The 12926-nt window shown below is 42.5% G+C and overlaps 1 long non-coding RNA gene and 1 pseudogene across 1 annotated transcript; one reads left to right on the top strand and one right to left on the bottom strand.

The window, feature by feature from the left end:
• LOC138919373 (butyrophilin subfamily 3 member A2-like) overlaps nt 1-12926 on the bottom strand; it is a 187384-nt pseudogene that overhangs the window by 15841 nt on the left and 158617 nt on the right.
• On the top strand, nt 48-3809 carry LOC138919447 (uncharacterized). Its single transcript, XR_011429617.1, has 4 exons — nt 48-185; nt 521-541; nt 631-657; nt 3067-3809. It is a non-coding gene; the product is annotated as an uncharacterized lncRNA (long non-coding RNA).

The following is a 12926-nucleotide window of genomic DNA, read 5'->3' as shown; positions in this document are numbered from 1 at the left end:
CTTTCCAGCTTTTCTCTGCAGGAATAATGCTCAACAATTCGGCTCAGGCACAATATTCCTCAAGGACTTTCCTTGGGCAGAAGCTCACACTTCACTCTTCCTTCTTCTGGGACTTCTCCTGGTGGATGCAATGGAATTCATCTGGAAACTTCTCTGGAAGAAAGAGTGAGAATGCCGGACCAAAGGTAAAGCAATCAGAAGACCAAGACAGTGAGGTCCAAAGAAGATTGTGGAAGACGGGGTTGTACAGAGGGAAGGGAGAGGACAAGGATCAAGAACATCAGCAGAAGTTTTCATTGAGATTTTTCATGTAGTGTTTCATCATTCAACACCAACAATTCTGCTCCATTTCCTTCCCCACCTGTGACCCTGACTGTGCCCTAGTCTTCCTAGTTCTGGGACAGCTACCAGTACTCACTGCACACACAGCCCAGGAAAGAGTCTCCTAGAGACCCTTTTGCCCAGTAGACCTGCCTCCTCTGCTGTGGATGGTACTGATTAACTTCCCGTCCTTTTGCAGAGAAACTCCAAAGAGAACTCAGTAAGTTCTGTGCTTACTTCATCTCTGTGTACTATTTAAGACCCTCTCATGTGCCAGTTACATCATGAGGTTTCTTTGTTCTACTAGAGGCTGGAGAAAAGGCAAGAAAGTGGATGGTGAGTAAATTGGAATTTCTGTTTTTAACCTAAGACTTAATCTGCATCATTTAACAGGTTCATCCAAGCTCACTCAGGTTGTTGGCAGAATTAATTTCCTTACAGCTGTAGGACTGAGGCCCCAACTTCTTGCTGGCTGTTGACTGGAGGTTGCTCTCAGCTCCCATAAGCCATGTTCAGCTACTTGCAATGAAGGCCTCCCACCGTAACTGTTTTCTTCTTCAAATCCAGGAGGGGAGAGAGGGCCTCTAGAGTGGGCCTGCTGGCAAGACAGACTCTTATACAACAATTTCATCATGGAAGTGACTGCCCATAGCCTTTGCCAGATTTTATTGGCTAGAAGCAAGTCACAGTTTCAGCCCACACTCAAGAGGATGAGATTACACAAGGATGTCAACTGCATGATGGATGACCATGGGGGGCTACCCTGGATTCTTCAGTCACACAACAGGCTAGAATGAATACAAGCTTCTTCCATCTTTACCAGCTCCTTCCTTCCCCCTTCCCTGGGCAATATGCTTCTCCTCACTTCTCCCCAGGGATCTACTTCCACACAAGCAAGGTACGAGCAAAAAGAACACATGAATGGCCTCCACTTATATGCTGTGATGACTGATCTCTCCTCTACCACACCATATACATTGTTCCTTCCAGTCACTAATGGCCTCCCAGTCACTTATGCATTTCTCTATCCTTTCTTCATGGACCTCCCTGAGTAGGTCTTCCTCCTTAATTTGGCTTCATCAATTCCCAGGATCCCCTCCTGGTCCTTTCTCTACTCCAGGGGAGCTCCTTCTCAGAATTCTTGCTCCTCTTGCTCCATAACTGCTAATATTCCTCAAGCTTCAGTGCTGGGCTCTGTTTTCATACTACACACATTCCCTGCAGAAGCCAATCCATTTCCATGGCTCTACCCTGTAAGCTGACCACCCCTCCACCATCAGCCCCAGAATTTCTGGCTCTAAGCCCACTCATGCCCTGATCCCAGGGTTCACTGGACACCTCCCATTAGAGGCCATGAAGGCATTTCACATTCAGTGTAACCAAAACTAAACTCCCACCAACCCTGTCCTCCCTCTTTATCTGAGTGAATGACACCATCTGATTGTCATTTTCAACTCCTCTCACTCTCTCTCATCTACACATCTGACTAACAGTGAAGTCCTGTTAATTGTACTTCCTTTAAAGTAGCACAGCTTAGTGGTTAGAACACAGACTCTGGAGCCAGCCTGCCTAAACTCAAGACCCAGTTCAGCCAGTAAGCACTTGCATGACCTTGGGTGAGTTATTTAACCTCCCTGGACCTCACCTTCCTCATGTATAAAATGTGAGAAATAAGAGTATCCACCTGTTTGTGTTGTTAATACATGTAAAGCCCTAAGCACAATGCCAAGCTCATAGCAGTTTTTATATAAGTATCAGCTATTATTAATAGTAGTAATTAAGTCCACTACTCTCTTTTCTGACCCCAAGGCAATGGACTTGCTTCAAGCTCTCATCATTTTTTCCCTGGAGTATTACAGCAGCTTTCTACTTGGTCTCCCTACCTCTTCCCCTCTGGATCACCAAAAAAGGACAAGCTACATTGTGCAATCCCGGGAAGCATCAATCCAGAACATACAATGCAAATGGTGCCCCTGCCTCCCATCTCCCTCTTCACCTGCCCTACTGCTATTTTCAAAGTATACATTTTCTCATGTCAACTTTTCAGAGGTTCCCCTTCACATTTTGGCTAAAACTCCAACCCCCCAGCACCCACCTGATGACACTGCCTCTTGGGGAGGTAGATTTGGGAGTGAAGTGCAAGGGTCATGAATGATCATTTCAAAATGGAGGACAATGACATTCATGGAGGGTTAATAGGCATGGGTGCTATTCTAAGTCCTCCCCAGATAACTTAAGAAGCAAGTGTTGATTTTAACCCTCCCCCCCCGGACAGATGAAGAAAAATTGAGTGGTTAATTACTGGCTCTGCATTTTGTCGCTAATGAGTCATGGATAACAGCGTATGGAGATAGAAAAAAAAAATCTGAGCTAGTAGCCATAAAACCATAGTTCCTAAAACACATGAACAGCTCTCCAAATAAAGCTATAAAAAACATGGGTGTTCCTGAGAGTTCCTAATGGCAGCAAGAGGTGACATATTAACCATGAGGAATTGATGCTTCCCACTGAGGCTAAATAAATAAAAGAGACAGATTTCCAGGCAGTTGTCCACACGTGCTGCATGCAGGACGCTGAACTAGGTCTTGGAGAAGATGGAATCAAGTTCCTGACCAGAGAAGTGAGTGGATCGTGATCACTGAAAAAAGGTAAGGGTAAATATAGCATAGTTCTGTCCTGTGTCCAGGGCTGTGTCCCACATAATGACAGCCTTCACGTGAGTTTTCATATGTTGGTGTTTTTCAGATACTGAAGCACAAATCCTTCTAATTTAGGAAACGAGAAGAGAAGAGTAAAGAGCTCACAATAGAGTCCAAACCCATGGTCAGAAACCAGGAAGGTTAAATAGAAGAGTCCATTTCCTCTGGCCTCCTTCTCCCTGGACACATCCTTGTGAAGAACCTGAGGAGACACAGCCAGACAAGTCCTGGACATGAGTGAAGCGGGCACCAAGGAGGGGATGGGAAGGCAACCAGGGCACAGAAAAGGCTAAGAAATGTCTGGCTGTTGCAAGGGAGTGCTCATTTCTCTTTTTCCTGTTGCAGAGCGGAGAAAAGCCTGGTCCTATGCGGGTGAGTGGCTGTCTTATTACTATGGTCTCAGGCAGAGGATTCCTTAAAAAAAGATCCTAGTGTTCTTTCTCCATCTTCCAGCTCCAAATAGTGGCCTGGTTGGGTGGGCGATGGACGGAGACCCAGGGAAGATCCACACAGCATCATGACCAAGTGCTACCCCATCCCAGTTGAGCACCTTCACCTTTTTCTTTCCAGCAGTTTAGGCTTATTTTTATCTTTCTCCTTCTTAAAGCCCTCCCCACCCACTTTCTTTCTTGGATTTTTCTACTCCTCAACATTTTCATTACCAAAAACCTAAGGATACAACTAGAAAGCCTCCATTTAAATGACACTCAGTCTCAAGTATGTTATGTGCATCTTAGAGGAGACCTTGCAACTCTGTCCACCTAAGCCCCTTTCTCCTCAGAGCAGAGAGACCACCTCATAGTTGGTTCCATGAAGAACCCTAGAAAGGAGGTCTAAGTAAAATCTTGTAAATTGTCATTTTTAGTAGCCAACATTTATTGAGCATCTACCAGCATGCCCTGGGCACAGGTCTGAGTGCTTTATGTATATTCTCTTATTTAGTAATCCTCACATCAGCCATAAGAAGTAGGTGCCATTATGATGTCCAGGTACAATGGAGGAAATTAATCCACAAAAAAAGTAAAAACCTTGTGCTAAATCATACATCCAGGAGGTGGTGACACTAACACACAAACTCAGGGAATCTGGTCCCACATTCCAAATTTGGAATAGACTTACTCTGATTCCTTATCCTTAACATTAAGAAGGCCCAGTAATTTCAAGTAACTTGTTCAAGGTCACTCAACTGATTAATTCTGACTGAAGAGATGCTGATACTTCTTCCCTGTCTGTCTGCTAAATGTACATGTTCCCCAGGGATTCTTGGATCCACTTGTCACTCCATAGTGAAATACATATGTCACTCCACATATACCTTGTGGATCCTACATGTGGAGTACTCCCACATTCATATCTCGATGTCTTTCCAAAGTTCCATTTCCACCAGAACCCTAAAATTTGTCTATCTGCATTGTCCCACGGCAGCTCAGACCAAGTTAAATTCAATATTCTCCCAACTCCTCCAATTTACTCTTAGTTTTTTTCCTTCTCTGGTATTTGTATTATCGTATCATTGTCTACTCAATTGCCCAAGAAAGAACTTCAATCATGCAGGAGCCCTCTTTCCTTATCATTGTATTCTAATCACTAGTCAATCCTGTCAATTCTTCCTTCTAAGTGGTTCTCAACTCCATCATGTACTCTTCCTGCATTGCTCTGATTCAGATAGTCCTTTGTAATGTATTGTTTTTCTCTTGTTATGGCCTCGTTTATGCAATACATATTTATTAAGTGTTTATGCTAAGCCATGAAGAAAACTAACTAAACAAAGGGATGGAGAATGGAGGGGGAAGACTTAACATAAGAGACAGATCTAGGAGGGTCCTTCTCAGGAGATGACATTTAAGACAGGACACAATAATAGGAAGGAATACAAATGTTAACACCCGAGGCTTTCCCTGTTCCAGGGAGAGTGGGGAGCAGATACAACAATCCAAAAGTGTGAAAGATCCAGAGTGTTTGAGGAAGTGGAAGAAAATCCATGTGCCTGGAAAGGGCAATGTGATTGGGCCGAAAGATGATAGGAGGTGTGGTGCAAGAGATAAGCAGGGGTCACGTCATGGAAAGTGTTCCAACCCATGATGATGTCTTTGGATTTATTTTAAGTATGATAGGACAAAACTAGGGACTTTAGAGGTGGAGAGTGACAGCATCTGATTTATGTGTTTTTAAGATAAGTTTGGCTGCTTCTGTGTTGAGAATAGACTATAGAGACTATAGAGAGGCAAGATGGGAAGCAAGGAAGCCAGGCATGATATCCTGGTGGCTCTGATGGAGACGGCGAAAAGTGGTTGTTGAATAAGAGATGTTTTGAAGGAAGAGTTGAAAAAGACTTGATGATAGGTCCCTTTAGTAGGCTCTGCTTGGGATTTTAGCCAAAGCAAATGGGTGAATGACAGGGAATTTCTGGGAGAAAATTAGGAGTCATCTTTTGGATTTATGTCATGTAGGCAATTGAGCGAATGAGTCTGGAAGATGCTGGAGCTGGAGACTTGGGAGTTATGTGTGCACATGTGGTAATTAAAATCCTGGGGTTGGATGAGATTCTTTAGGGAGGGAGAGTGTTCAGAGAGAACAGAACAAAAGTTCAAGATACTGAGCTCCAGCGCCCCCAGACATTCAGTGGTTGGGAAATGGAGGATCCAGCAAAGGAGATTGAGAAAAAGTAACCAGTGGAATAAGAAAAAAATCCCAAGAGGGTATGTGTGCCAGAATCTGAGGAAAGAAACTATGTGAAGAAGGAGGAAATGTTTATGTCAAACATGGCTGAGAGTTTGAATAAGTGGGAACTGACAAGTGACAATTGGATTTGACAAAACTAGGCTGATGGAAAATAAATAAAGAAGCAGAGATATAGTGAAGATTAGGCTGGGTTAACGGCTCTGTCAGACATGGAAGCCCTGATCCAGCAAAGAGCAGCTTAGGTCTGTAGTGTCGGCTCCAGATGAACCACCCAAGACATAGTTTGAGCTTTATAAACTGTATTGTGTATAAGTATATATATGAGGAAAGTGATCAATTATACAGGATTCTCTGAAACAGATAAACAGAGAACTAAAGGTAGATTTTCTAAAAGATGGAAGATATGACAGGATTTTACAGACTTTCTCTTTGAAGTGATATTATTTGCATCTTTGTTTGTCTCAAGATTGAGTTCCTTGACAGGGCAGGGACTGTATATTACCATCTCTGGGTCCTCAGTATCCAGCACATAAGACAACTGTCCACAGAAACAGCCTGCAGAGGGAGTAGACTTTCGCTTATGGCTCGTATTGGTCAAAGTAGACTAACTTTTGTAACAAAAAACCCTACCACCTCATTAGGTAAACGTGATAAAAGTGTATTTCTGCATCTGTCCAGAGTTCAAGACAGATCACCTGGGGAGGTGAGAGCTCTACTCCATATGGATGTTCTAGGGCCTCACTCTATTCTGTATTCAGCCAAGAGATGGGAAAAAGGGGGTGGAAATATTGTGCAGAAGGTTTCTCAAGGGCAAATTCTTCTCCTGGGTACCCAAGGGAGGCTTGGAAATGTCATCTAGCTGTGTCTCTATGGGGAAAAGGAACCAGCATTTGGTGAAAACATAACAGTTTCTCCCATGTGACTCTTCTAAGCTTTGATATTCTGGGAAAGTCTATTAAAGATGAGCATTGGTTAGATCACAGATCCTACACAGTTGACAGAAAAACTTTGGCCAAGTACCCCTCCACCAGATCCCCTGGGGCTTCAGGCTGGCAGAGAGGGATGGCTGAAGGCTTTCCACACGATCTTCCCCATTCCTTCACTCTGCAAACATTATTAAGCATCATTTGGGAGTCAGATGCTGACAGTGCTAGACAGTGAGAATGCAGTGATGAACACACATAGTCTCCACTTTCTCAGGTCCTAATCTAGTAGAAGAGAGAAATATGAGACAAATAATATCAGTGCAGTGATGTGAGAGGGATTTGTACAAGCTGCTGTGGGAGAGGAGAGGATGGGATGGGAAGGGGGGATTCCTGATTAGACACCCCTGCTCCCAGGGACCTGGGACCTCCAGGTTTCAGGAATCTGCATTATCTCCTCCTTGTGAAATTTTCTGAGCTCTCCCACTGGTTCTTTGAAAAACATTCTTGAGGACATTTGAGGAGATACTTATCACTCTAGCTGTTTTGAGAAAGAAAGGGACTTCACAGGTTAGGGTCAGCTTCTTTTCTCCTCTTTTCCAGTCCCCAAGGGCACTGGGATACCAAAATTGATTGGCTCTCTTGTCTCTCTCTTTCTGAAGCTAATGTGACTCTGGATCCAGACACTACCTACTTTGAACTCTTTCTGGTTAAAGATTGCTGAAGTGTGAGGCAGAAAAATGCAAGGAAGAATCTTGCTGGGCCACAAGTCTTTCTCTTCAAGGAGACATTACTGGGAGCTTAAAGTGGGTGACAGAACTTATTGGGAGCTTGTGGTTTGTGAGGAAAACACGGAAAGGACGTGTGGATGCACAGAGTCAACTCAAAATGGATTCTGGGCTGTGGAAATGTATGCTACTAGGTATCGGGCCCTCACATCTCCTCAGACCTTCTTCCTGCTGAGTGAGCCCCCCAGCTAGGTGGGGATCTTCTTGGACTATGAGCCTGGAGATTCTCCTTCTATAGTGTGCCTGATGGGTCCAACATCTACACTTTACCCTAGGCCTCCTTCACTGTGCCCCATCACCCTTTCTTCTGCCTCTGGTTCTATCACCCAACCCCTCTGACAATCTTCCACTGAGGCCATCAGTCCCCAGACTTTCTCTCAGTTGAACCTCCAGGGAGAACTGGGCACTGGAGTTGAGGAGCCACTTCTAGGGACAACTACCCAACAGCTCCACCTGAGACTTCAGTGGAGGTGGAGTCCCTCTGACCTTTTCTCTCAGAGCTGCAGACATTTCTTTGTCATTTCTCCATGAGACTGGAAAAAGGCTGGAGAGAGTTTGTAGTGTTCCAGGGCTACATGGTGCAGAGGTCCAGAAAGGACAATGACACCCCACAGAGTCTTGTTAAGAGAGTCTGTCTGGTGTTGCCACTCCAGCTGGAAACTGGAAAAGGAACCTCAAGAGACAAGTAATACTGGTGGAAAGACTAAAGACTAGGGGCATGGAGAGTGATCTCTGACCTTGATCTCTTGGAAATGTCATAAAGAGAAGAAAGGCCAGTACCCACAAGCAGTGGTTGTTTTGAATGCCTGAGCAACGGAACCACAGCAGGAAGCTGGATCTGGAAGGGGCTTTGCTGTTTCAGTCTTTTCATTCAGTAACTCTATTTCATTTTGAGCCACATGCAACCCTGGGAGATACTAAATAAAGTGCACAGAGAAAAGTCACTTCTCCAGGTCACCTGCTGGTCTGGGACTTGATGCTACAGTCAACAGTCTTACATCTAATGCTACATCATTCCACCTCTGATAATCCAGCCATTCCTTGTCAAGCAATTTCAGTGACACTTTTCACTCTAGATTTTTCAAGATTTCTTCTCCGGTTTGTGAATTTGTTTACTGCTCCTTTCCCTAAATAACTTCCTATGTTTAAAATACAGTATGTTATCAACAGTTAAGTGCATATTCTTTAACTCTTTTCTGTGCTTATACAAATACACACACACATATACAATTTTCCTAATGAAAATTGGACCTTGCTATATATATTGTCCCATGACACGCTCCTTCTACAACACTAAACCTTCAACACTAATCTTATAGTTTTCCTAATGAAGATGATTTTCTTTATTTTTTGTTACAAATAATGCTGCTATAAACATCTTTGTATGTAAATCATTTTTCGTAGCCCTCATCGCTTCCAGAGAATAAATTTCCCTATGGCAGTTGGCATTAAGATCAACTCTTGAAAGTGCAATTGCTGTACAAAAGGGACTGGAATTGTTATTAAGTATATGTACACCCATCTATTTTTTACAGGTAAGAAGTCTCTGAATTCCTTTTGGCATCTATCAAGCTCATCTCCCAAAGTTAACAGTAGAAGCCCACCCTTCAGTTGTGCATTCCTTCATCATCAATCCCAGGCATCTCAGCCTCCTTAAGGGAAAATGCCAACCTATCAACTCTGAGAAGGAGGACCAAATCTAGTTTTTACTTAACGTACATTTTTATGGCTTAATCTGTATAAAGCACTGTTGTAAGAAAATTGCCTGAATTATCTCATTTCATCCTCACAACAGCAATCCAAAAAGGCAGATGCTATTATCATCCTTATTTTACAGATAGAAAAACTATTGCACAGAGAGGATAAGTAACTGGGCCGAGGTCACAAGCTAGTAAAGCTCACCCAGGCAGCCTGGCTTCAGAGTCTATGGTTTAACTCCTCCATTACACCACCTCTCCGCACCAGTTTGAAGTTCAGTGCTGATACCTACTACATGGCGGGTTGTCAATAAAAATTTGCTGAATTAGTGAACTTTTTCCTCCCCCATTTCACAAATATTTCTCTCCAAAGGGTTTATGTAATGGTCTGCATGAGGAGTAGACCTGGGGTCTTATATTCTTGGAAACTATAAAGTTAAGAATACGTTGTGCCCTGAAACCCCTTGTCTGAAGTCCAGCATCTAGGATGGAAATCAAAGTTGCTTTTCTGTGTCAAAGTAACTTGGATCCTCCAGACAAGAATGGGATAGTTAATTTGTATTTAACAGACTTTGGATAGACTTCGAATTTTTATTTATTTTTATTTTTAAATTATTTTATTGAGGTCATATTGGCTTATAACACTGTAAATTTCAGGTGTACATTATCTTATGTCAGTTTCTATGTAGACTGCATCATGTTTACGACCAATAGTTTAGATGTTATGTCACCATACATATGTGCCCCTTTACCCCTTTCAGCCTCCCCCAATCCTTTTTCTCTCTCTAACGACTAATCTGATCTCTATGTGTTTCTTTGTTTATCTTCCACATGTATTGTATCATAGAGTGTTTGTCTTTCTCTCTATGACTTCTTTCACTTAGCATGATACCATCCATGAAAGCAAGGTCCATCCATGTTTTCACAAAGGGCATGATTTTATTTTTTATTGCTGAGTAGTATTCCACTGTTTATATATACCACACCATATTTATCTATTCATCCATAGATGGGCACCTGGGTTGCTTCCACGTGTCAGCTATTGTGAATAATGCTGCAATGAATGTAAGGGTACATAAATCTTTTAAAATTATTGATTTCCTATTCATTGGATAATATGGTATTTCTATGTTTGATTTTTGAGAAATCTCCATACTTTTTTCCCCAGTGGTTGCACCAGTTTGCAAGTTGGCATTCCCACCAATGGTCCATGAAGTTTCCCTTTTCTCCACATGCTCTCCATCCTTGTTATTTCTTGTCTTGTTAATAATAGCCATCCTGGTGGGTGTGAGGTGCTACTTCATTGTAGTTTTGATTTGAATTTCCCTAATAATTAGTGACATTGGATATCTTTTCATATGCCTCTTGGCCATCTGTATATCTTCTTTGGAAAAATATCTTTCCATATTCTCTGCCCATTTTGATCACATTGTTCATTTTTTTTGTTGTTGAGTTGTATGAGTTCTTTATATATTTTGGAAATTAACTCCTTGTCAGATATATGATTTGCAAATATTTTATCCCAGTTGGTGGGTAGTCTTTTCATTTTCTTGATGGTTTTGTTTGCCCTGCAAAAGCATTTTAGCCTGACATAGCCCCACTTGTTTATTTTTTCTTTTGTTTCCCTTGCCTGAGCAGACATGATGTTTGAAAAGGTACTCTAAGACCAATGTCAAAGAGAAAACAATGTATGTTTTCTTCTAGGAGTTCTATGAGTTCACATCTTACATTCAAGTCTTTAATCCATATTGAGTTAATTTTTGTGTCTGGTTTAAGATAATGTACAGCTGGGGCCGGCCCAGTGGCGCAGCAGTTAAGTGTGCACATTCCACTTCAGCGGCCCATGGTTAGGCGGTTCGGATCCCGGGTGCAGACATGGCACTGCTTGGCACGCCATGCTATGGCAGGCGTCCCACATATAAAGTAAAGGAAGATGGGCATGGATATTAGCTCAGGGCCAGCCTTCCTCAGCAAAATGAGGAGGATTGGCAGCAGTTATCTCAGGGCTAATCTTCCTAAAAAAAAAAAGAAAAAGATAATGTACAGCTAATCTTCAGAAAGGAGTCAAGAATGTACAATGGAGAATGGAAGTTCTCTTCAATAAATGGTGTTGGGAAAACTGGCGAGTCATATCCAAAAGAATGAAAGGTGATTGTGAATTTTTAAAAGAAAGTTTCTCAGTGAGTAAGAAAGCAGGAAACACTCACAGAAGGGTTTGTTTTGCCCTTTGGCAGCAACATCGTGATCTTGGGAGAAATATTCTTTCTGTTAACCATGTAGTTGGCTTTATCAAATATATCGTTTACACCAGCCTGATGACTGACAGTGAAGATGGTTACATTCTGAGATAATTTTTACTTTCTAACACATCTGTAATGTGATGCCCACTCTCCTATTTTATTTTGTCTCTGAACTCAACCACATGCATTTCCTCAGCTTCCTTCACGAGTGATTTACGCCTGCCCCCGTTCAAGTAATTTGTGGGCCCCTGCATCCTACAGGTCCTCCAAAATATCTATTCCCTTCTTGTGATATCAGCAGAGAAGAGAGCACTTCTCTCAGGATATACCAGGGAATGGACAGAAGGGCCCTGAGGCAGAACTTGTCCCTGTATCAAGTTGTTCCTGAGAGGCAGTCCTGGAGCTTCCTGCTTACACAGCCTCCTGGAGGGAGCCTGACTCTTACCAGGAGTGACCAGGTACCTGGGGACAGATTGTTAATATTGGTGGGGATGGTGTGGCATTTAGGAGCTAGAGATACCCAGATAAATATACACCCCTGATCCTTTTAGAACATATAACTGAAGGGTAATCCTACCTTTGTGTTTCAGACACAGCATTGGTGCCTCAACGCATTTCACGATGGGGTTGTCGTATCTGATAGATGTGCCAAAATATCCAGGGGAAAGGGCATTGATATTTGCAACTTAATTTAAATGACACCAAATAAATAAATAAGATTTTAAATACATAAGGATGGATGGGGGCATAAACAGAAGGAAAGATTATAATAAAGCAACTATGGTAAAATGTTCACTATGGAATATAGATAGTAGGCAAATTTGGTGTTCATTGAAAAAATCTTTTAATTTTGCTCTATGTTTGAAAAGTTTCATGATAAACTGCTGATAGTGGGTGATGAGGAGGGAAGAATTGTATTTTGCTGCTAACAGCAGAGACTGGAAGTACCACTGGCATCAACAAAACAAGATTTTGATCTCCTTTCGTGTAAAATGAATTCAGAGAGCAGCAGTCCAGAGCTGGTCTGGCACCTCAGAGATGCATTGGTGCACCAGATTTCTTTGATCTTTATTCTCTACCATCTCAGCATGTGGCTTCCGTTCTCAAGGGTGCCTTATGGTCCTGAGATGATTGCTGCACTCCAGCTCCAAGGACCATGTTCTAGGCAAAAAGAAAGTGGAAGTAGGATGAGTATAGACTTCTCTTGAAAAACATAACAACTTCCACCTATAAATCATTGATTCAAACTTAGTCCCTCATTCTCTCCTATCTACAAGGGGGTTGGGCAAATGGCAGGTCCTCCCCAAACTGGGTTTGATTACTAAGAAGAAGTAGGGAGTAGATATTGCACAAGCAACCAGCCATGCACAGAGCCTAAATTCAAAGAGTTGGAATATAATCAAATTCCATCAGCCAAGGTCACATGAAAGCCCAAGGAGCATTAACCAATGATGTGAGACTCAAATAAAGTGTCTTGGGAAACCCTAGGCCACAGGTAGGGCCAGTTTGTCCAAAGACACTTTACAGAAAAAGCCTTCACAGCCTATTCAGAGTCTAACCCCAGAGAATACAGAAT

This window comes from Equus caballus, chromosome 20 (genome assembly GCF_041296265.1).
Source record: "Equus caballus isolate H_3958 breed thoroughbred chromosome 20, TB-T2T, whole genome shotgun sequence".
Taxonomy (NCBI): domain Eukaryota; kingdom Metazoa; phylum Chordata; class Mammalia; order Perissodactyla; family Equidae; genus Equus; species Equus caballus.
This window is presented reverse-complemented; position numbering and strand designations above follow the sequence as displayed.